This window comes from Mustela erminea, chromosome 13 (genome assembly GCF_009829155.1).
Source record: "Mustela erminea isolate mMusErm1 chromosome 13, mMusErm1.Pri, whole genome shotgun sequence".
Classification (NCBI taxonomy): Eukaryota; Metazoa; Chordata; class Mammalia; order Carnivora; family Mustelidae; genus Mustela; species Mustela erminea.
In genome coordinates, this window is record NC_045626.1 from 27,228,010 (window position 1) to 27,251,448 (window position 23,439).

General features: G+C 48.1%; 1 pseudogene; it reads left to right on the top strand.

Moving 5' to 3' along the window:
• Position 1: 1 nt before the first annotated feature.
• LOC116571472 lies at positions 2-22,041 on the top strand (annotated as a pseudogene).
• The last annotated feature ends 1,398 nt before the right edge of the window (positions 22,042-23,439 follow it).

The following is a 23,439-nucleotide window of genomic DNA, read 5'->3' on the forward strand; positions in this document are numbered from 1 at the left end:
GATGACGACAGCTCGGCTCGAGGAGACTCCGCTGTGCGCGTCTTGCAGTGGCATCAGCATCCCGTTCAAGTTTCTGGTCGGCTACCTTGCCAGCCTGGCCGATAGACCGCCACCTGCTGGTGAGACAGGGTCCGCCGGGAGAGCCGGCTCCGCCCCTCCGCGCGTTGCCAACGCCCCAAATTCCACCTCTGCAGAGTCACTCCTCTCTTTTGCACTTCACCGTGGGAAGCGGGACGCGCCCGGGTGCTCTGAGTTCTCGAGGCCCTCCCTTCAGGTCTGCGATGGAAAGGAACGTGCTGTACGCGGGACCTGGAGGAAAGGTGAAGTGAGCGCCGACCACCTGGCCCGTGCAGGGCTCAGAAGGCTCGGAGAACAAAAACGCAACTCGAGGTCTAGCTGGTGCTCCCAAAGTCAGGGTTTTGAGAAGTAAATGAATAAATAAATAAGAGCTTGAGGAGAAAATGTAAGAGGTCTTTACTTTTTCAGGAGCCGTGCTGGCACCTGGGGTAACACTACCCTTCATACCAGGTGCTTCAGCTGCCCCAGTTCACTCATTTATGCTGACTGCCCACAAGCATGGGAGTTTTCCTTCCACGATTAAACGAGTACATTGATAAAATAATTTTATATTACTAGCCAACTTTTTTTGAATGCCCACTGTGTGCCAGGCACTGTAGCATGGGTTTAAATGGATTTATTCATTTAATTCCCACAACAACCCTATAAGCTCAGGACCATTACCAGCCCCAGGTGACAAAAATGGAAACTGGGGCCCAGAATGGTTAAAGTGACCCACCCAAGGTCACACATCAGGAGTGGCAGGATGGGACTCCAGCACAAACAGTCCAACTCTAGGCCTTGCTCTCCCAACCTCTACCACACCCATCTCTTTGAAATGCACTGAGATTACACCACGTGCCCGATACACATTTTGTCTATGTATATTTCACTCACTTGTTCATCCCTTTGTTCACTTTTTTCCGTGCTACCTTAGTCCTCAAGGAATTGGAGAAGTTGTGGGGTAGTGATAAGAGCCCAGGCTCTTTCAGTACAAAAACAGAAAATTTCACTATGAAGATCACACCTGCAGTCTTTGAAATGAAAGAGTAAATGTGGATTAATACCTTCGGTTTTAAAATTACTCCTTGACAGTATTATCTCATCAGTGCTGTAGAGATACCAAATGGTCTCCCAGAATCTCAAGTGCAGGGCATGCTCAGCTCTCTAAACTCCTGAAATCCCATCTCCATGCAACAAGCCTGGCCCAGCCTCCCTTCCCCCTCCATCTACATCACTAGCAACCCCCTCCGCCCCATTGTCACCACCAGAAATTGAACATGATCCCTGTGTTCGCAGACACCATCCCACAAACATTTCCATCCCTTAGCCTACTTGCAGTGTTACAACTGAAACAGAGCTGTAGTTCTCCTCCCAACTTCTGTCCTAAGTCTTGGAGGCCAAGGCCAGCCCTGTCTGAAACACTCTTCTGGGGTCATTGCTTAAACCTGGTGCACCACCAGCACTGAGTCTGGGCCTGCAGCAGGTGCCTGTTAGAAATGTTGACCTGAACAGTAGCATCAGAGTGTGGCTGGCCTGTGACTTGCTTTGACTATAGCCCCTTCCCTCCTGACCAAGCTGGTTACTTCTGCCATTTCTTTTTGTAAGGTGGACATTACTATTAGGGTGATTCTTTAGATGAGGAGAATGGGAGATTGGAGAGACAGAACCCTTATCTGTGGGTCTGGGCTGCTCCACTCTTTCTTCTAGATTGCTAAGAACCAGGCTACCCCTCCCTCAGGGTAACCACCCAGCCCTCTACCCTCCAACCCCAGCATGACCAGCATTCACTACAATCTCCCAGTATACACTGTAAGGGGAACTGTTGAAAGTCTGTCCTGCGCTGTCCCCGTAACCTCAGACAAGTCACTGCCTCCAGAATTAACACTACCTGCTTGGCCTCAGAGCATTATTCCACGGAATTAAATTATGCCCTCCACGCGGAAGGCCATCCAGAACATTTTAAGGATTCCAGGTAGCAGAGGGTCACATGGTTATCAGCCCTAGGGGCTCCGGAATATGACAGAGCTGAATTTGGAATACAGTTCTGCCTCCCTCTAGCAGTGACCCCCTGGGCGGTTCAGTAACCCTGCCAAGCACAAAGGTCCTTACCAGTTTACCGCATCACACTCCTGACACCACCTTGCAGCCTTTTGTAAGGGCTAAGAGTGAGGTGACTTGTGTATGTAAAGCTGTCAGCAGGATTCTTGACTCAGAGAGAACACTCCACAAACCAGGCCCTTGTTCTGCTGGTAACGCTCCGGACAGGCAGGCACCTTCCAGAGGCACCTAGACTCACTGGTTAAGTACAGTGATGCTGCCAATTCAGCTCCCAAGTTCACGTGGAACCAGAAGGGACCAGGGCAGAAGAGGCCATGAGAGTGGAGCCATTCGGGGCCGAGGGTGGCTGGGAGGGGACGCCTCCCCTCAGCTCCCCCGTTCCCTGGGGTGGCATGTGAGGCTTCTCTGTCTTGGGCTCCCCAACCCTCTTTCCAAACAGCGATACCCCCTTCTATATGCGAAGTCTATAGCTTATATTAAAATGTGGAAATAAGGGCACCTGAGTGGCTCAGTGGGTTAAGCCTCTGCCTTCGGCTCAGGTCATGATCTCAGAGTCCTGGGGATCAAGCCCCGCATCAGGCTCTCTGCTCAGCAGGGAGCCTGCTTCCTCCCCACCCCCTCCAGGCCTCTCTGCCTACTTGTGATCTCTCTCTCTCTCTCTCTCTCTCTGTCAAATAAATAAATAAATAAAATCCTTTTTAAAAAAAGTGGAAATAAATGCAACAGGCAGTTTAAAATTTCTCAATTAGTGTGTGTTGTCCTCTCATTTTTCAATGTAAGGAGTAGCTCTGTATGACTCAGGACCTGACCTTGTGTGACCTCCAGGGTTCAAGGAGCAAGAGGTTGCTCAGACACGCCATCAGACCAGCACACCACTGCCCACCTCAGGAACTGTTTGTTCCCTTCATAACATTTGCCCTCCTGTGTACCTGTTGTATGCATTCTTCCTCCTCACCTACCTGACTCACCAGGGAGAGCCTCGGGGCCCTCTTCTGTGGCCGACACAAATCCGTGGGTGTGAATGGAGGAAGTCCACGGAGCATCTAGCCAGGGAGACATGGAAGCCTGAAGGGATGTCAAGACAAGGAAGTGGTGCCACATGCCAAGTGGGTGAGAGGCTGGGAGGAGATAGGCCGGCAGTTGAGGGCGGTGAGGGATCCCTGAGGGAAGGCCTGACCACTGTAACAAAGGAAGAAGAGAGCCAGTGCCCTGAGGGCAAAGCTCAGGCCTCCTTCTTCTGAGCTCCCTTGGTGTCCAGCACAGAGCATGGCAGAAAGAGCAAGCCAATAATTGTGACTGAGAGAAAATATGCAGAGAAGCTGATCTTGGTGGGGAAAGGGGTAAGAGGTGGAAAAGCCCCTGGGATGCTGGGGGGACAACGACCCTGGCGCCAAGCTGCCAGTGACTGGACAGCAGAGGAGTGAGGAGAGGGACGGCCAGAGGGGAGGTGGGGGCTGCAGGTGAGTCTGGGCTGCGCTCCTTCAGCGCTAACAGGGAAGCAGGTGTCTCCCCCTCTGCTGAGTGTTACTCTCAAGACCTCAGACAGCAGATCCTCCCTGCCCAAGAACAACCTGGCAAGGAATCGACCCCACACCGAACGCACCCCGGGGCAGGGAGAGCCAGAAAGACTCAGTCTGGTTCCTGTTGAAGTAGAAGGAAGGCAAACATTATAGAAAGAAGGTAAGGGCCCACAGCCCTAGGGACCTTCCTTGTTGGGAACGGATAGGACAGTTCCGAAGACACACTGGGATTGGAAAGAAAAGCCTCTTGGGGGGGGGCGGAAAAGCCCCTGGGATGTTGGGAGGACAACGACCCTTGGGATGGAAACAGGAGACAAGGCGGAAGCAAACAGGGAGGCCATGGAAACACCAGTATTATGGACTAGGTCCCCAGTCCCTCACCCTCCCCTTTCCAGCTCTGAAAACTGTGCTATTTAAGTAAGAACAACATCAGGGGCTCTGTGGCAAGATTAAAACTGTGTGGTCTTTGTCCTCAGTTCCTGGCACAGAGCTCCTAAAAGCCTTGGAATTTCCTAAGTGATAAGAGTGCCTTTTGTCATTCTTAGGAAAGTCCTTTCAACCCCACCTGAGTTTATGCTAATGAGGGGTCTCTGGGTGGGCCCGCAGGCGGCTTCAGGATGGGGGCTGACCTCCCCTCCTGAGGAGAGTGTTGGAAAGTTCGGCCCTACCCCCACTCTGGGCTGGGGAGAAAGGCGGGAGATGGAGTTCGGTCACCCATGGTCACTGATTTAATTAATCGTGCCTACTTCATGAAACCCCATAAAAGCCCCTGAATGGTAGGATTCACAGAGAGCGCATGCAGGCGAGCACACTGAGATGTTGGGAAGGTGGCGCTCCCGGGGAGGGCATTCAAGCTCTGCGCAACCCCCATCCCCCCTTCCACCATGTTTCTTTTCCATTGGCTATTCCTGAGTTGTAGCCTTTGAAGTAAGCCGGTAATCATAGGTAAAGCACTCTCCTGAGTTCTGTGAGGTGTTCTAGTGAACTATTGGGAGAGTCACAGGAACCCCAAATCCCGGGTCTGCCAGGCTTAAGTGTGGGTAGCCTGGGGACTCCTGTTGCTCCTGGCATCTGAGGTGGGGGCGCTTGTGGGGTCTGCACGAACTCAGGGAAGTTCATGTCAGAATTGAGGTGAATTGTTAAGACCCCCAAAGATCTTTGACTGAAAATTAACATACTTGGTTTTTTTTTTTTTTTTAAAGACTTTATTATTTATTTATCAGAGAGAGAGAGGGAGAGAGAGCGAGCACAGGCAGACAGAATGGCAGGCAGAGGGAGAAGCAGGCTCCCTGCCGAGCAAGGAGCCCGATGCGGGACTCAATCCCAGGATGCTGGGATCATGACCTGAGCCGAAGGCAGCTGCTCAACCAACTGAGCCACCCAGGCGTCCCAACATACTTGGTTTTAAATACATATTATGTTAAGCAAGACCAGTCCTAACAAATCTCTCCTCAGACTCCTCACCTCCCTTCCCTGCGGAGTCTCCTTGTTTTCGCGGGCGGTCAGTGCTGCCAGCACCCAGCACCCGAGGAAGTAGAGCGCTTTGATGTTTGCCTCTCCCAGTGGTACTGAAACATAAAGGAGTGCCTCTGAGGAGGAATTCACCTTTCCTGGGGATATTTCAGGTACCAAATCCTGTGTAGAGATGGTCCCAGTGTTCTTCATTTGCACTGACTAAGTGGGCGCCTCCTCTATGTGTATCTCAGGAGAGCTCACCGAAGTCTGTACAAATGCTCTTCAGTTTTACTTAAAAGCCATCCATTGAAAGCCCACCCACTGAAAGCAAGGCACGCTGTGTTGGGACCTTGACACGTGGTATCTCGTTCATCCTCCCCACAGTAAGCAAGGACAGGTAGGTTTTACAGAAGAGGAAACTGAGGCCCAGAGAAGACAGTGTGCCTAAGGTCACAGGAGCTGAAAGGGCAGAGCCAGGATTCCTGGAAAAGAACACCTCTCACCTCCTTCCAGAGCACGGCTGTCCGTCCAGTAACAGGGCTCCATCTAGAAACAAATTACAGTAGTTCACAAGTGGGACACAACATGCCCAAAGCAGAGGAAGGACATGTGGGAGGAAGAAATGAATTCCCAAGAGCAAGAAGGACTTTGCGCCAAGAGGGAGCTTTCAGCTAGGGCCTTGGAGAAAGCAGGGTTTCCAAGGACAGAGATGGAGAGAAAGGTATGCCAGGCAAAGTCTGGCTTGAGGAAAGTCTAGGCTCCCAACATACAGGGCACATCAGACAACGTGGAACAGGTGTATTTCTAGCACAAGTGATGTATGGAGTGTTGTGGTTTGGGTCCTCCTACCCCACCCCTCCAGTTTTGTTTTAAACTTTTTGCTGATGAATGTCAACAACACAAGTGTGTTCAGAGCTTACCAAGGATCTTTCATAAGTATGATTTCATTAGCTCTTCTAAACAACTGGGAAAGATAGTAAGAGCAGGCATTGGTACCATTTTGCAGAGAGGGGCGCCTGGGTGGCTCAGTCGGTTAAGCACCTGCCTTTGGTTCAGGTCATGATCCTGGGGTCCTGGGATCCAGCAAGGAGCTTCCTTCTCCCTCTACCCCTCCCCCTGTTCATGCTCCTGCTCTCTCTCTCTCTCTCTCTTTCTTTCTCAAATAAATAAATAAAATCTTTTTTTTTTTAAATAGCATTTTGCAGAGATTATATGACTAACACAAGGAGGTGAATAAATACTTACTGGATAAACAAATGAATGAATGAATGGATTTGCCCAAGCTTACCAGCACTGTACAGAAGAGTCAGAGCCAAACCCAGCTCTGCTGCACTTAAATCCCAGACTCTTCACTACCGTACATATCTGGGGGACTTAGCAATGCCATTGCGGGTACGTGCGTGTGTGTGTTGGGGGGGTGGGAATTAGACTCATTATTGTGTTTTATAATGTGCTGATCATTTGAAAAAGGCTCCAGCCCGAGAACAATACAAGCATTCATTAAAGTCCTTCAATAGACTGACAGCAGCAACAATAACCTAAAATGAAATGAAGCAGAGTATCTCATGTGACCCCTCTCTTGAGGAATCAGTGCAAAGGCACCAGGCTTTGGGAAACAGGATGGGGCGCCCCCGGGAAAAAGACAAAGCAGAGATTTCCAGAACCTGTGTGGGGGCAGTAGACTGGGAGGGCCCTCCCCAGCCAGGCCAGCAAGCACTAGGCGACTTCCAAAGACCTCCCTCCTCTAGAGTTACTGTCATTTACTGAAAACCATGAGTAACCAGCAGGCCTGGGAGGGAGGCCTTAGAGATCACCCTTATATTTTGCAGAAAAATGAGTTTTTGTTCAGCTAATTTTGCTTGTTTGGAGAAATGTGTCCCTTAAAGCACTCAGTAGAGCTGCTCTGGCATTTTCATCCTGCTTGTGGTTTTTGCTGTAAGTCCTTCAAGTTACCAGAAGGGCAAAAGAGCAGTGGATGGGGAGGCCTCACGCAGTGATGTGTGTGTGCAAAGCTGGCTCTGTTCTGTCACCCAAGAGAACACACACGTGTGTACTGTGGGTCAGTCTGGGGGATGTATGAGGTGTCTAGGCAGGCCCTGCCTGCAGAGAACTAAGATCTTGTTCGTGGGATGTACACGTTGACCTTACCTAAGGCAAGCCATAAAATCAGTATCTCTTTGGTGTGTCTGTGCTCACTACAGCCAGGACCCTCCTTGACCCAGTCAGCGTTGTTGCCGTCACCACTCAAGGCCCCAGGACTTTAGCCTTCTTTGCCTGTCTTCCCCACCTTTGACAACCAAAACATCCTGCCCTAGGACTCAATCTCAAAGGCTTCTCATCTCCACGTCTTAATAACAATTAATTAAGGAACCCAATTCTTACTAGAGTGATAGCTGACTAACGCATGACCTCTCCCAGGTGATGGCATTTTGTCCAACTAACATAAGTGCTTCTCTAGAAGCCTTCAAGGAGTGACATAAAAGATGGGAATTTCAGGGGCACCTGGGTGGCTCAGTGGGTTAGGCTGCTGCCTTCAGTTCAGGTCATGATCTCAGGGTCCTCGGATTGAGTCCCACATTGGGCTCTCTGCTCAGTGGGGAGTCTGCTTCTCTCTCTCTCTCTCTCTGCCTGCCTCTCTGCCTACTTGTGATCTTTCTCTGTCAAATAAATAAAATTAAAAAAAAAAAAAAAGATAGGAATTTCAGACAACAAGGCAAGTCAGCTGGGAGGAGGGAGATATTTTTGGTTAGCCAGTTTTTTCCTAATTCTCAAATCATACCAATCTGACAGCCTAGGAGGACCAGTCTAACACCCATTCATCTATACATTCTTACTGGGCCTCAACCCCAGCTGTTTTGTAGTTCTAGTGTACTGGGAACTAAGAAACTCTAGAATTTACAAGTAAAGAAGACAAGAATAACTCAAAGGAAAAGAATATTAAGAAGACAGTTGAGGGGGTGCCTGGGTGGCTCAGCTGGTTAAGCGTCTGCCTTCAGCTCAGGTCATGATCCCGGGGTCCTGGGATGGAGCCCTGCATCAGGTTCCCTGCTTAGGGAGCCTGCTTCTCCCTCTCCCTCTGCTGCTCCCCCTGCTTGTACTCTCGTGCCTTCACTCTGTCAAGTAAACTAATAAATAAAATCTTTAAGAAAAAAAAAAAACAGGTGAGAGATCAATCTTGGTTATTGATTATTAGTAGAATGATAATACATCAGAGAAGGAAAGGTCAGTGCTGTGTAGAAAGAGTCCTACTGTATGGTAGGAAGAGCCTGGGTCTACAGTGTAGGTAGAATACAGATATAAAATGTCCCAGACCTTTCTAAACTTCAGAAGTTTCAAGAGCCTCTCTCAGATCTGCTCAACACTGAAGGTTTGGAGTAGGGGTGACCACCATGCCCCAAACTGGATTTCCCATTGCCACAAGACCTGCAGGAGGCTTGCTCCATTCTGGCAAGTCACGATCCTTTTGTATAATCATATGCCATCAGTCTGCCTCTTGGGAGAGGTGTGTTTTCAGCCAGAACGCCTGAGTCGATGTTGTTGAACCAGAAGAGCGAGAAACGCTAAGGAGACAGTTTGTCTTCCTGGAAGGCCCAAAAGAGGTTGCTCCTGGCTGCCAGGGGTGGGGATGTCCAGTTACTGCCAAGGCTCCCTTGTACCTGCTGAAGTCCCATAGCAGATAAGGAGATGACAATGAGGGCTCACTCCAGCCAGTTTCAGAGCTCTGCAGAGGGTCTACAGCTGCTCCCATGATGCCTCTGTTGGGCGTGTAGCTCTCCCCCAAACAGGGACTACCTGTGTTCATCTTGTCCTCCTGTCCCCATCACCAGCCCTCTTTCCCTTCCTCTCTCTCCATTCTTTGGCTGCATCTTCTGCTTTCACTCTCGCTCTTGCATTGTGTTCCCACCCACCCATCCCCCGCCCCACAACCCCCTTCCCTGTGTGCTAATGTCTCTTGCCCTGGGCCTTTCCTCCTGGGGCAGATAGTCGACACTAGAGGAATCTGAAAGAAGGAGTCAGCAGCCCAGAGGGGGACACTCAACCAGCAGAGGCCAGAGCCGGTGGGTAAATGTCTCATCTTCCTTCCATCAGATGGACAATTCTGTGACCCCTTCTGCAGTGCTCCTCAGAGACAGACAGCCAGGCCATGGAGATACTCGGTCTCCACCGAGACCAGGGTGGGAGGCTTCACTGGAATGGCTCTCCCTCCTTCCTCGTGCCAATCTTCCTAGTCCCTTCCTTCTGTTCCCAAGCAGCTTCCCCAATCAACTACCTCTATGTCAGCTCTTGTCTCAGGCTCTGTTTTGGAGGGACCCAAAGCCAAACCCAAGCTCTCCTTCCTCTCTTCTGTCCCACCAACTCAGTTCCCACCTGGCCTCTCCTCTTCTCTTTGCTGGTTTGCTCGCCTCCTCTCAACATACATTCTCCTCCCCGGTCCAACTCAGAGACAGATGCTATGTCCTTGGACCGAGTGTGGGTGACGAAGTCAGACGTTCTTTCCCACACCATCCCATGGAAGCTTTGGCTCTGCACCAAGGTAGGGGGTGGGCAGCAGGGATGAGAGAGGGGCTAAAGATGGAAGAGAGATGTTTGTGGTTTCTAAGAGGTCTTAACTGCAGTAGAGGTGACTAGCTGGGCCCAAGAGAAAGAGTTCTATTGATCTCATGGCATTCTTGGGCACCTTGCTCCCAGTGGCCCAGTGTTGGATAGAGGGATCCTTCCTGTCCCACATAGCCTCACCCCCAGCCCCTACCCACTTGGGGTCATTTCCCTAGGTGCCTCTTCCTCCCACGCATGGGACTTGACCTTAAGCAGCACTTCTCTCCAACCTCACTGGAGGAAGGATACAATTTTCCTTACTGGGACCTTTAGTCTCTGGAAGGGAACATCCAATGGCTGAAGGATTCACCTTCTGGGGCTTCCCCAGGCTGCTGAGAGGTTGAGTCACCACACGATCTTGAGAATGATAAAACTCTCCCCAAATTACCACACTCCAAACAATAGTTGAGGGAACGAGGGGCTAAGTTCTGGACCAGTTCAGACCTTGGCAAATTTCTTGGTCAGAAGAGGGGGAAAAGGAGAAACATTTCAGGACTTAGAGGATCCAGAATTCATTTCTGGTGGATGATAATCTAGTCCTCCCAACTCAAATACGTAAGAAACATCACTTTCTTTATGTCTTAGAGATCAATTTAATTTCTACTCCAAGGTCCCTACATGGCAGGAAAGAACATGTCAGTCATAGCTGAATTTTTTTTTTCTTAAGCTTTTATTTCTTTATTTGAGAGAGGGAGAGCACAGATGGAGAATGAGTGGGAGAGACAGACTCCCCACTGAGCAAAGAGCCCAACATGGGGCTCAATCCCAGGACCCTAGGATCATGACCCAAGCCAAGGAAGATGCATAATGGACTGAGCCACCCAGGTGCCCCAAGTCATTGCTGAATTTTCATTTCCCTTCCCCACTTAGGACTCTAGATCTCAAGGTTGGGTGAGGTCTTGTCGTCCACCCATGCAAATACAGGATTTGCCAAAGCCTGGTGATGGGAGGCAGCTGCATCCTTTCAGGGAGCAGAAATCTTTGCTCCCGTGCCATTAAAGGAGGACTGCTCACCCCCATCATGGTGGGCTGTGCAAGGGTGAGGGCATCCACACCTCCCTCCCCTTCTAGGCCTACATGATTTCTTCTCTTTCAAAAGCCATCTCCCCTCTTTACCCCTCACACTTTCCCCACAGGCCATGCAAGCGCGCATGCGCGCGCGCGCGCACACACACACGAAATCCAATGACTTTAGATTTTTTTCAAAGGACAGGAAGTTATTGAACTCAGGCTCTTCTGCTTTACACTAAGCCCAAATGGAGGAATTACCAACAGGCCAGTCCACTTGAAATAGAAGGGGTGGGGTGGAAAACTATGAGAAACATACAGATTAATATGTCAAAATGTCATCCTGCCACTCATTCATACTCCAGCACTTTGTGGACACCTGCTCTGGAGCCAAGCACCAAACTAGCACTGGGGACACAGGTGTGACCAGGAAGTCCTTCCAGGTGCAGTGCTCAGCCTAGACTGTCCTAGTGGAGAACACAGACACGTGGCCACCTAACATTAGGATGGTATGACAAAATAATAGAAATATGTACCGGGTCATGGGCGCTGACATGAGAAAGATACAGGTAGGACCTGAGCCCCAAGGAGGACTGAGCTAGGAGGAGACCTCTGAGCCAGGACTGGAAGAATGAAGAGAATTCTGCAGCGTAGAGAAGAGGAAAGTTGTAATAGGTGGGTGTCCTAATGGAATCTAAGAGCTAGGCCATGCTGGGAACGAGTGGGCCTGGATATAGAGTGCCCATGTGGGAGTGGTGAGGGCACCAGTGAGAGAGGGCTTTAATGTGTAACATGGGCTATGGTGCTTTTGCCTTCTCCTTCTGGGGTGGGGCTGTAGGCACAATGATTAACGTTGCCCCTTCTCCTCTAGTTTGGGATCAACTGGGAAATAAGACACGGGAAGCAGAGGAACATTTAAATGTCAACTTTATGGTAAACTTAATGGTAGATACAAACTAGATTGGAGGACGCGGTACACATGTGCCATCCCTAGGGGCTTTCTGATATGCCCCAGGCACTGCAGACAGACATTCACCTGGCAGCAGACAGACCTGGACAGACTCAGCCCTCCCCCAGAAGGCAGGTTTGGTCATGAACAGCTCTGAGTATACATCCCTGTAGGCCGGTAAGTCCTAAAGAGAATATTGTATTAGTTCACAAGGGCTACCATAGTAGAGTATCACACACGGGGGGCTTAACCAGCGGGGAGTTATTTCCTTACGTGCCAGAGGCTGGAAGGTCAAGATCAAGGCGTCAGCAAGATTAGTTTCTTCTAAGGTCTCCTTGGTTTGCAGATGACCTCCCTCCTACTGTGTCTTCACATGGCCTCTCCTCAGTCTGTGTGGTCTGTGTCCTAAGCTCCTAAGGACACGGGCGGGCGGTTGAGGACCCGGATGCACCCTAATGACTCCATTTTAACTTAATCCCCTCTTTGAGGGCCTGATCTCCAAATACAGCCACGTTCTGAGGTACTGGGGGGTTAGGGCTTCAACATGTGAACTTGGTAAGCTGGTCTTAGTGCAGCATGCTCAGCTCCTTCCCTCAAGTTTTTCAGTCGGATGTCTTTCTTCCAGAGAGAGAGAGAGAGAGACCGGGGAGACTCCAAGAACCGGCCCAATGCAACCACCCACATGGAAACACAAGGAATAGGGAATATAGGTTCCATGTCACACTCCACACCCACTCTGTGGGTGCTCATATTACTATCGTTTTCTGGAATAAAGGATAACCCTACACTTCTGTAGAAATCAGACTTGTCACAGCACTTGCCCATCCATGAAACAAAGCAAAAGAAAGAAAGATAAGAGAGTTTCCAGGAATCACCTAACACCCTCCCTCCTTTACAGGTAAAGGAAGCCAGGTCCACAAGTTCAAGGCACCAGCCTGGGGCCACTTGTCTTTCAGCAGCCACCTATCTTTCGGCCATACCAAGTTCACTTGATGTTAAGGTCCCCAACACAAAACTCTCCTCTGTCTTTATGCCCTCTCCTGCCAAGGGCCCAGGCTGAGGATCAGCACAACTGTTTGAAAAGGGAATTGAAGTATAACACTCTGAGAAGGGCTAATTGCTTGGAAAGGGCTGGAGTCTCTTGGCCTGGGCAGTGTGCTTGTTTATATTTGCCTCCCCAGTGCCCGACAGTGGGGCCTGTCCACGGTGGGTACTCAGTTCATGTTTCCTGCCCGCGTGCATCATGGCAGAGGAGCCAGAAGACTGGACACGGTCATTTTTTCAGACTGGGCACAGTCATTTTTTCAGACTGGGTGAAGAGGGATTCTTCACACGATAGAGCCGTGAGCGTGGTATTGATCTGAGGACTCTGCTGGTCTTGTTTGCTGGCACTCGTCCCCATTCTCCAAAGATCTTTCAAGGTCATCTTGGGCACTTTCCTCTCCTCTGTCCTCATATTAAATTGGTTTCCAAGTCCTCTCACATCTCCTTCTTTTCCATCTCTGTTGCCACATCTTGGCCTAGACCCTTATCGCTTCATGCTGGTCTGGACTCATGTGTCAGGCAGGGTTGAGCACAGAGGCCTGGGAGGCAGCTAGGAGGCTATCTTGCAGATCAGGCTGCAGGGCGTGCTTGTTTTTATCTCCCCTCCCCCTTCAGGGCCTGTGTCTTCCGTCTTATCGGTCCCCCTCACATGGACCCCCTGCCTCTTCCTTCCATCAGCTCCTAGCTCCTCACCCAGCCAGTTGCACTGCTCCCCTACCCACACTCCCCCCGCCCAGCTCACCACCTTGCCTGTCCCTCCCCCTCCCCCACCCCCCTACTTCAGGTTTCAATTAACTAGCTGCACACAGAAAGAGTCCAGCAAATTTATTCTCCCTGAAATAGAAGTGACCCATAACAAGGCTTAATGAGATCATCCCCTAAAGAATTTAATAAGGGACAATTGCTTCAGCCAGTCAAAGGAGCCTGTCAGCTGTGTCTGAGGGAGGATTTGGGGGAGGCAAGACAGACGGTTCATGCGCCACCTCTGGGGCTTGTTAGTGGTCTGGGGCCCCCCGTGACAGGCAGCAGGAGTGTAGAAGGCAAGGAGAATGATGGACTGGCCTGGTGGGAGAGCTCAGAAGCACAACCTCACCTCCGTCTGGGCTTTGCCAAGAGCTCACAGGAAACCCGATGCCCTCCCTGACTCAGCTCCCCATGAGCTCCCCAGGTCAGCTCCTGAGGCTGCCAGCCCAAGAACTTTAGGTGCCCGGAGATGAAGAGGGTGAGAGGAAATCTTCTGCCCCTTCCTAAACTGACAGAGATGGGGGCGGGTGCCCAGGGTGGTGAAGCTTCCCTTATACAGCAGGGGAAAGAGGATGCTTGTTTTTCCTGCTTCGGAAAGATGATCGCTCCTGCAGCCCGGAGCGATGCCAGCTGTGGTCAGTGTCCAGCCTGGCAGCCGGGTCACTGGGGACTCGCTGAGTTCTCAGCTGCCTGTATTTTTCTCTTCTTGTGCATCAGAAGCCTCAACGGCACACCGTCTTGGCATCCACAGCCCCTTCCCCGCATCTGCTCACCCACAAAGGAAACTATTCTTCCTCCCCGCAACACTAAAGCCCCCAGCATCTACCCCATACATCGAGTCTCCAAAGCTAGAGCTGGAAATGCTGCTAGGTGTGACAAAACACTTGCCCAGTTTGCAGATAAACAACCGCAGCCCAAGGACGTTAAGGGATGTCTCCATTGTGTTAGTTCTCTGTATTGCGTAACCAACGACCACAGCCGAGTGGACTAAAACAACACACACTTACAAGCTCAGTTTTCATGGATCAGGATTCTGGGTTTGGCTTAGCTGGGTCCATCACTTCCCAGTTTTGCTATCCAGGAATCCAGGTATCAGTTTGGGGTTGCTGTCTCATCAGAGTCTCAAGTGGGGAAAGATCTGTTTCCAGGCTCTCAGGCTGTGGGCAGAATTTCCTCAAGGGCAGAATTCATCTTGTCTCGTTTGCAGGACTGAGGTCCCAGGTTTCTTGCTGGTGGTCAGCTGGATGCTTTCCATGACTAAAGGCTGCCCGTAGTTCCTTGCCCCATGGCCCTCTCCAGAGACCCACTTAGAACTTGACAGCTTCTTCAAAGCAAACGTCTGAGACCCTCTGACCTCAGGAAGGGCCTAGTCCCTTTCTTTAAAAATTATTTATTTATTTATTTACTTTAGAGAGAGTGTAGAGGGCAGGACAGAGGGAGAGAATCTCAAGCAGACACCCCTCACTGAGCCAGGAGCCCAAACTGAGGCTTGATCTCATGACCCTGAGATTATGACTGAGGCCAAAATCAAACCAGACACTTAAACCACTGAGCTATCCAGAGGTCTAACTTAGTCCCTCTTTTAAAGGTTTTTACCTGGGGTGCCTGGAGGGCTCAGTGGGTTAAAGCCTCTGCCTTCAGTTCAGGTCATGGTCCCAGGGTCTTGGGATCGAGCCCCGCATCAGCCTCTCTGCTCTGCAGGGAGCCAGCTTCCTCCTCTCTCTCTGCGTGCCTCTCTGCCTACTTGTGATCTCTGTCTGTGAAATAAATAAATAAAATCTTAAAAAAATAAAGGTTTTTACCTGATTAACTCAGGCTCCCTCAGGATAATTTTCCATTTGACTAAATAAAAATCAGTTGATTTGATGGGCGCCTGGGTGGCTCAGTGGGTTAAGCCGCTGCCTTCGGCTCAGGTCATGATCTCAGGGTCCTCGGATCGAGGCCCGCATCGGGCTCTCTGCTCAGCAGGGAGCCTGCTTCCCTTCCTCTCTCTCTGCCTGCCTCTCTGCCTACTTGTAATCTCTGTCTGTCAAATAAAATAAAAAAAAAATCTTAAAAAAAAAAAAAATCAGTTGATTTGAGATTTTAGTTATATTTTCAAAATTTCTTCACCTTTGCCATATTTTATTACTTAGAAGCAAGTCACAGGTTCTGCCCACACTTAAAGGGATTATATGGGGCCTGCATAATGCAGGAGGCATGAATCTTAGGGCCACCCTAGGGTCTGTCCACCCTATTGAAAGTCACATAGCTAGATAATAGGAGAGATAAGCTATAGAACCTAGATTTCATATAGAAACAGGTCCTAGAGGCCAGTTATGTTTCAGAATTCAGAATATTTGGTTTGAGAAAGACAATCAGGTGCTTACACCATAGACTCAGTGATGCACGCAGTGGAGTCTGGGACTGTGCCCTGTGATGGAGCATTGTGGATTTCTGTGATGGAATCCATGAGTACTCACACCAAGGGGTACACATGGACCAAAATCAGCGGCATCACGGTTCAGGTGAGGTTTTGCTGCTAGATGGATTCAGGTCAGATTACTTTTGCCAAATGAATTCTGAAAGACCCTTGGGTTTTGAGAGCTTGGGAAATTCCAGAAAGGGATTGTGGACATAGAATAACTAACGCTCCTCCGGTTCTTGTCCTAGGCCACTCTTGGGCTAGGTCTTATGCAGTCACAACCCCGTGGAAGGAGAATATTTGTTGGGATATGAACCATTTTTCTCCCTTTCCCTCTTCTCATTCAGGTGGGCTCTGGAGTTGTTGATGTAGAGGGGGAAGGAGTGTGGGTAGGAAAGAGCCTGAAATTCTCTGTTGCTTATGTGTTCCCAATGCTACTCAAGCCCCAGATGGGGAAGGGGATGTGGGGCTCTGATAAAACACATCGGACAAGCAGAAAGCAAAACAAACCGAACTGGAAATAGATCCTTCACTCTAGGCTAGGAAAGAGAAGAACTGAGCTTTCCGGAAGCACCACCTTCCCTGACAGTACCCCAAGGTCAGGGCTTCAAGCTGCATCTGAAGAAGCTGTTGTCTTGGGTGGCCTCCTGTGTGCTTCCCCTGGAACAGAGGGAAGGGATGCCTTAACTGGATGCTCTTTTGCCTTAGGGCTGTCCTTACTGCTTTCTCATAAGGTTGTGCAAGCAAGGCCCCTCTCCGTAGCCAGAACAAATCTATTTTACCCCTGCCCACACAGGGCTGGTTGTTGAGGAGATACGGCTCAATAAATGCTCACTGACCGACTCTCCTAAGTGAGGACTTGAAGGGAGGTGGGTGTGTGGGTGCCCTGGCCCCTCCCTGTGGTGGTTCTTATGCAGTTAACTTCTTCTAAAGTGTTTGATTTGGGAGACCCTCTGATCTACGTCATGATGGTCCATGTCAGTTTCCATGATATCATCCTCCATTCAAGGGACCAGAGCCTTGAGATAAACTGGTGATCCCCCAGGCCTGAAGTGGGAGAGTGGTTTGGGTGCTGGGCCATTTCTCCATTGGAGAGAATCCCACCGTGGGGATTGACTCTAACCTGGGAACCCAGGAGGATAGCCTTTCAAGGAATTAGGTTTGTCATTTCTTCCCCTTTGAAAGTGTTTTTTTTTTTTAATTTATTTTTTATTTATTTTCAGCATAAGAGTATTCATTATTTTTGCACCACACCCAGTGCTCCATGCAATCCGTGCCCTCTATAACACCTACCACCTGGTTCCCCCAACCTCCCACCCCCCACCCCTTCAAAACCCTCAGGTTGTTTTTCAGAGTCCATAGTCTCTCATGGTTCACCTCCCCTTCCAATTTCCCCCAACTCCTATGGTTTCACTTATTTGTGGAGCCTAACAAATAGCATGGAGGACAGGGGGAGTTAGAGAGAAGGGAGTTAGAAAGTGTTTTTTAAATGTGACTGCCCTCTGGTGGCTAAAATTATACATGTAAATGCCCTTCGCCTTCAAACGACATTCTGACCAGTGATTGGATGTCACCGAAATGGAGAGACTTTGCAGGACCAAGTTATTGAGTTTGGGATTTAGGTGGGAGGGTGGGAATTACTCCCCTTCCTGCATTTTTGGGGGGCACAAAAGCCAGATTTCAGGCACTGAACTGGATCTGGATCATTTTGGCTGTAAGCTTCCTGAGGGCTGGAACCCCTTCTGTTTTGGTTCAGTGTTGTGTCTGAGTACCCAGGAGAGGTCCGGCACACAAGTGCTCAGAAATGCTCCCTGAACGACAGGGTCAGCTGCAGACTTAGCTCAGAGGGCAAATACAACCTCATTCATTCTTGTCTTATTAAATGCCTCTTCAATAGATGCTTCATAGATGCAGAAAGGCATTTGAGAAAATTCACCATCTCTTATTTACTTACTTATTTTACTTTTACTTTTGAATTTATATGTTTTTTAAAGTAGACTCCACATCCAACACAGGGTTTGGACTCACAACCCTGGGATCAAGAGTCAGACACTCTACCAACTGAGCCACCCAGGTGCCCCTATTATTTATTCTTTAAAAGCTTAATAAAATCAGAATAGGGAAACTTCCTTGCCATGAGAAATAAATTGGAACTGAGGCTTAAAGGTGAAATACCTTTAGTAGAAGAATTGCTATTCAACACTGGAACACAATAAGGCCATTCCTTTTGGTAGATTGTATGTTGCAAAGCTGGCCTCAAGGATATCTTATCCCATACTTTTCTTTGAGTGCAAGACTGACAGTCCAACCACTGGATGGGAGTCTGTGTTTTCTCCTTGCCCTTGACTCTGTGGTGGTCTTTTGTGAATCTTCTTTAGTGGATATAGTACAGTGTAAGTGATGCTTTGTGACTTTGTTTGTTTTGTTTTAAAGATTATATTTATTTATTTGTCAGAGAGAACGAGAGAGACAGAGAGCAAGCACAAGCAGGGGGAGCAGCAGGCAGAGGGAGAAGCAGACTCCCCGTATAGCAAGAGCTGGATGTGGGGCTCCATGCGGTGGGATGTGACCTGAGTCGAAGACAGCCGCTTAACTGACTGAACCACCCAGTCTTCCCAGTGCTTTGTGACTTTTAAGGTTAGATCATAACAATGTAGTACACTTCTGCCTTGCTCTGTTGAGACAGTCACTTCTTTTTTTTTTTTTTTAAGATTTTATTTATTTAGGGGTGCCTGGGTGGCTCAGTGGGTTAAAGCCTCTGCCTTTGGCTCAGGTCGTGATCCCGGAGTCCTGGGATCGAGCCCCACATCGGGCTCTCTGCTCAGCACGGAGCCTGCTTCCTCCTCTCTCTCTCTGCCTGCCTCTCTGCCTACTTGTGATCTCTGTCTGTCAAATAAATAAATAAAATCTTTAAAAAAAAAAAAGATTTTATTTATTTATTTGACAGAGACACAGTGAGAGAAGGAACATGAGCAGGGGGAGTGGGAACAGAGAAGCCAGATTCCCACTGAGCAGAGAGCCCAATGTGGGGCTTGATCTTAGGACTCTGGGATCATGGCCTGAGCTGAAGGCAGATGCCCAACAACTGGGCCACATAGGCACCCCCACTCTTTTCTCTTTTTAAGATTTTTTTTATTTATTTGTCAGAGAGAGCAAGAGAGCACACAAGCAGGGGGAGAGGCAGAGGGAGAAGCAGGCTCCCCACGGAGCAGGGAACCTGATGTAAGATTTGATCCCAGGATTCTGGAATCATGACCTGAGCCAGAGGCAGATACTGAACACACTGAGCCATGTGGTGTCTCAAGATATTCACTCTTAAAAAGTGCCCTGTCTAGGGGTGCCTGAGTGGCTCAGTGGGCTAAAGCCTCTGCCTTCTGCTCAGGTGATGATCCCAGGGTCCTGGGATCGAGCCCCACATTGGGCTCTCTGCTCAGCAGGGAGCCTGCTTCCCTCTCTCTCTCTGCCTGCCTCTCTGTCTTCTTGTGATCTCTGTCTGTCAAATAAATAAATAAATATTTTTTAAAAAGTGCCCTGTCCAGATTCCCCATCTACAGAATCCATGGTTGTTTCATGTCAGTGTGGGATTGTTTGCTACACAGCAATAATGACTAAAACACTATTACCACAAAACCACTTTGGTATTACCATACATGAGAGTACCTCCTGAGATAAAATGAGAAGAATCAAAATTGTTGAGGAAGTTAATTTACCATTATATGCTGTGAAATAATTACACAACTGGAAAAGCCAAAAAAAAAAAAAAAAAACCAACAGAAGAAGTATTAGAACGATAAGCTAATTTGGTCAGGGGCTGGGTTCAAAATGAAATTTATTTCCATTTTTTACTTGCATTAATGACCAATGAAAGTTATGATTCCCATTGTCAAGATTCCTATAACACTGGAATCAATTCTCTTTTAGAGACACCATCAGGGGAGAATACACACTGGTGGCCAGTTTAGCAGATAAAAATGCAATACCCAGTTAAGTCTGGAGTTCTGATAAACAGCAAAGAAAACCATATCTGCTTTATACATTTTTCTAAGAAATCCATTTTATTCAGAACAGATAGTGTTGCTCCAAGAGCAAGCCGAGACACCCTTCTGAAATTTCTTCCTTGGGCAATGACTTAATTAGATGAACCAAGGGCTCAGAGTTATTCCCTCAACATTTGCATCTACCTGGTGTTGAACTGAATGGGTGTGTTGGTACTTCTGTCCCATGTGAATAAATAAAAGGAGAGAAGAAACATGAATTACAATGTTTGCACTTTAAAAAATTATTTATTTATTTATTTATTTTAAGTAAGCTCTACACTCAAGGTGGGACTTGAACTCACAGCCCCAAAACCAAGAGTTGCATTGCTCTATGATGCTCTAAGGCACCCCTACAATGTTCACACTTCATATGTCCACAGTGTTGCAGAGGTCTGTAAGCCAGTTATAAACCTATGCCTGACTGATAGCAGGTTGGTGAGACAGTTGCTTCCTATAAAAAGATGTGAACTGAAGTATACATTTCAGACCAGATGGTGTGGTATAGAGAAATCTGCATTAAAGTATAAAAGTGGGTCTAAGTGGGTACATTAATCCTTTTGCTGAGAACAACTGGAAAGCCTAGAGAAATGGAAAAGGAAAATTCTGTTTGAAGACATCGGAGAGCTGCCCGGACAGCCAGCACTCAAGGAGCCAAGATTCCAGAGAGAAGGAAAATTCTAAGAACGTAGTGTTTTAGGGACCAAGAGCAGGCCCCCTCACCAAAATGGGTCATTTTGGCATGAAAATTATTGAGTTAAAAAGCAATCAAGACCCAAAAAAATCAGGGAAAGCTCTTTATCTCCCCCACAACTGCCTAAAAGAATTCATACAGGAGGGGTGCCTGGGTGGCTCAGTGGGTTAAAGCCTCTGCCTTTGGCTCAGGTCATGATCCTGGAGTCCTGGGATGGAGCCCCGCATTGCATCAGGCTCTCTCCTCAGTGGGGAACCTGCTTCCCCCTCTCTCTCTCTCTTTGCCCTGCTTCTCTGCCTACTTGTGATCTGTCTGTCAAATAAATAAATAAAATCCTAAAAAAAAAAAAAAAAAAAGAATTCATAGAGGACCTTCTCCAGGAAAAAAGTTATCCCCGTAACTACATTACGAAATGAACTAGTTATGGAGAACAGGGAGGAACATAGCAAGGTCTGTTTGATCTAACTCCTATGTGCCATTGTTTTCTAGTGACCCAGCAAACATTCACCATTTACTTTTCTTCATTGTCCTGTAAATTGCATTCCTTCCCTTTGAAGTCCCAGGCCCCAACCCCCTTTTCCTTGGTTCAAATTGACATATGTACCCCATTTTGCCTGTCTTTGGAATTTCCATGCCTGTGTGGATTCCACGGATGCAGGATAGTTGTATTTTCTCCCGTTAATCTGTCTCATATCAATTGGACTCTTAGTCTGGCCGATTCTTCCTTTCCCAAGGGGACAGGAAATTCTTGCTACCTGACCATATCTTTCCCCCTCTGAGAAATGTGCTGTATCATAAATGGCATGGGAGACAAATGCGGAAAAGCTGGGCAGTGATAACGACAGAAGTGTCTCACAAGGTTCTCTTTTGCCGCATCTACTGTGACAGTGAGGACTGTTTTCCGCAATCAGATGGCTGATGTTCCAGAAAAGGCGAACATCACTCTGAAGGGGTGCACTGTTGTTGTGAAGGGCCCCAGAGGAACCCTGTGGAGGACTTTCAAATGCACCAATGTGGATCTGTCTCCTTGGAAAGAAAAAGAAGAGGCTCCGAGTTGACAAATGGCAGAGAAACAGAAAGGAATTGGCTACCATTCTCACTACGGGTAGTTACTTAGAGAACATGATCAAGGGTGTTACCCTGGGCTTCTGTTACAAGATGTGAATTTGCCTACGCTCACCTCCCCGTCCATGTTGTTATTCAGGAGAATGGTTCTCTTATCGAAATCCAAAATTTCTGGGGCGAAAAATACACCCATGGGGCTCAGATGAGGTCTAGCATTTGCTTATTCATTATCTTGAGCCCAGAAAGGTGAGTTAATTCTTGAAGGAAATGACATTGAACTTGTACTGAATTCAGCTGCTTTGATTCAGTAAGCCACAAAAGTTCCAAACAAGGATATCAGAGAAGTTTTGGATTCTATCTATGTTTCTGAGAAAGGAATGCAGTTCAGCAGGCTGAGAATAAAGAGCTAAGTTGCCCAACTATGGAAACAGCAAGGTGCCAGATGCTTCCTCAGACTTATCTGTGATATTTCAAAGATATGATAAAAACGGTGTCTTGATTTGAGGTGATGGGAAGAGGAAGTGCCTACCAGCAGCAGATTAACAAGAAGATTAGTAATCTAGAAGATAGGTTGGTACAAGTATCCAGACTCAAGAGAGGAAAAAAGACAGAAAAATTTGAAAGAAAAAAAGGTTGGAAAATACAGCAAAGAGTACAAGAAACACATGAGATACACTGACAAAGTCTAATGTGTGGGTAATTGGGAATACCAGAAAGGGAAGAGAAAATAAAGCAGAAGCAATATTTGAAGACATGATAGCTGAATTTTCTCAAATTGATGAAAACTATCAAGCCACCAATACAAGAAGTTCTATGAAACTAAAGAGAAGTTCAAAGAAAAACACACCTAGAATATCATGGGGTTGTTGAAAACCAATGAGAAAGTTTTAAAAAGCAGCCACAGAAAAAAATATACATTAGTTTTACATTAACAATGGTACGATGAATAGGCCGCTTCTAATGCTGTGTGGATAGACTCTTGTGGTGGCCCCTGTGATTCCTGCCTCCCGGTGCTCGTGAACTGTATGATCCGTCCCTGAGGACGGACAGGGCCTGTGGCTTCCTTCTAATCAAGGGAGTAAGCAAAGGTAATGAGAAGTACATGATTATGTGAATACGAGATTGATGAGATTACACGACAATGTTAAATAAGACCATGGTGGGGCACCTGGGTAACTCGGTTGAGCGTCGAACTGTTGATTTTGGCTCAGGTCATGATCTCAGGTGGTGGGACTGAGCCTTGCATTGGGCTCCTTGCTCCGTAAGGAGTCTGCTTGAGATTTTCTCTCCCTTTCCCTCTGCCCCCTCCTGCTGTGCATGCGTGTGCACGCACTTTCTTACTTTATCTCTCTCTCTCCCTCATATAAACAAATTGATAAATCTTAAAAAAAAAAAAAAAGAAAAAAAAAGATCAGATCATGGCGCCTGTCTGCTGCTGTCCACTGGAGTCCCATCTCCCTTGCTGGCTTCCAGAAGTAAGTGGCCGTATTGAATGAAGGATCTCGCTTAGCAAGGGATTTTGGAGAGCTAGCTACTCAGAGCAGCCTCAGCTGATAGCTAGCAAGAAATTGAAGCCCTGATGCCTACAACTTCAAGGAAATGAATTCAGCCAAAAAACTGAGTGAACATGGAAGGAGAGTCTTTTCCAGTCAAGCCCCAGAGGAGAACTAACCAATACTACAGGACTAACCAATACCTTCACTACAGCCTTGTCCAGGACCAACATAAGTTGTGTCCAGACATCTAACCCACAGAAACTGTGAGATGATAAACGTGTTTTGTTTTAAGATGTTAAGTTTGTGGTAATA